Source organism: Pygoscelis adeliae, unplaced genomic scaffold (assembly GCF_000699105.1).
Source record: "Pygoscelis adeliae isolate BGI_AS28 unplaced genomic scaffold, ASM69910v1 Scaffold118, whole genome shotgun sequence".
Classification (NCBI taxonomy): Eukaryota; Metazoa; Chordata; class Aves; order Sphenisciformes; family Spheniscidae; genus Pygoscelis; species Pygoscelis adeliae.
In genome coordinates this window covers 575,894-577,342 of record NW_008825257.1, presented here as the reverse complement: position 1 = coordinate 577,342, position 1,449 = coordinate 575,894, and the positions used below count along the sequence as shown (strand labels likewise).

The window sequence follows — 1,449 nt, the reverse complement described above, 5'->3', positions numbered from 1 at the left end:
GAAAGAAAAATATGAGCCCTAGCAGCACCTAGGATATAGATAACCATTTCAAATCACCTTGGACAAAACCCTTGGCTAACGCTGCCTTGCCACCTCTCAGTAGAAATGCTTTCAATGCTATCACGAGTCAAACTAAGTTGCACATAGCTGTCACTTCCACATCTCTTTCCCATTTTTCAGAGAAGCAGGTTGCAGTAAGTTTTGGGGACACTACATACTTAAATCACTACACTTTGTGCAGTTTATCTGTTTGGATAATTTCTGTAATCTACTGATTTTCTCTACTGCTTCCATAATTTCCCCAAGATAAAGCCCACTAGTCATAAATCATAATTTCATGGCCAGAAAATCTCTTCTGAGGTGAAATCTTCATAGAATAAAATAAACTAGATTATGTGTGTTGATTATGAATTAGACAGGCTCATGGAAGATGCATACAAAGATGTAAATCTGAGCTCCCAGTCAGTTAAGAGCTAAGAGTGCAGACTGCAGAGCCTTGGGAGGATGCACAGCATCCCCTTGTACCTTATCCCACGTATACACACCCTCCTTGAATACCTGCACACATGGACTTCTAGCCTAACACAGAATATTCTTAGCTGGCTATTCCAAAACTAAAAATAGTTTATTTTTACTATGTGAAATGACAGAGTACGATGTATCTGTTCATCTGCTGTGATCCAGTCCTCAAGTCACGTGCACAGATGTAACAAACGTGTTGGGCATGATACAGGCTGTGGGGATAGGATTTTCAACTATGGACATTACTGAATTCGATTTTAATGAGCAAGCACTATACCCGTGAGAAAGCACGCAGGCAGAAGATAAGGAAGAAAGGAATGAGCTGCTGGAAAGGAGTAAACAAGATAAGGACCATGAAGTCATGCTGTATGGTCAGGAAGAACAGACCTATCCGCTGGAGCATAGATGCGTGTGAACACAAGGCTGTAACCTATCTGCAGGCTGCAGATAGCGCGTGGACACTTCTGCTTGCTATAAAGATCGCTAACAAAGAGCAATAAAGGTCTTTGGTTGCTGCCTGCCGGAGTCCGTGCCGTTAATCCCCACAAATGGCGCCCAACATGGGGCCCAAACGCAGAGGTGAGCAGCTGGGAACTCAGCTAAACGAACAACAGCCAGCGGGAGACGGAGCAGTCTCATACAGAGCTGGAGCCGGAACGTTGAATCATCGCCTCGTTGAAGCAGAGGTGAGCATCTGGGAACTTAAAATGGGATCGCAACTAACAGAAGAGGAGGAGTCCATATTGCATATTGTTAAAAAACTGTTAGAGAAACGTGGGCTTAAGTATGATGACTATACCCTCCGCCTGTTGCTTGCATGGCTAAAACGAAGGGGAATTCCCCCTGACTCGGCTACTGCCTTTCAGAAGGAAACTTGGGATAAGGCAGGGGGCTTGTTGTGGGATGCGGCTAAACAGGGCGAGGCGA

General features: G+C 44.7%; 1 protein-coding gene across 1 annotated transcript in view; it reads right to left on the bottom strand.

Moving 5' to 3' along the window:
- The window catches only part of DTD1 (D-tyrosyl-tRNA deacylase 1), a 34,503-nt gene that overhangs the window by 3,099 nt on the left and 29,955 nt on the right, over positions 1–1,449 (bottom strand). The gene's annotated exons all lie outside the window — the stretch shown is intronic.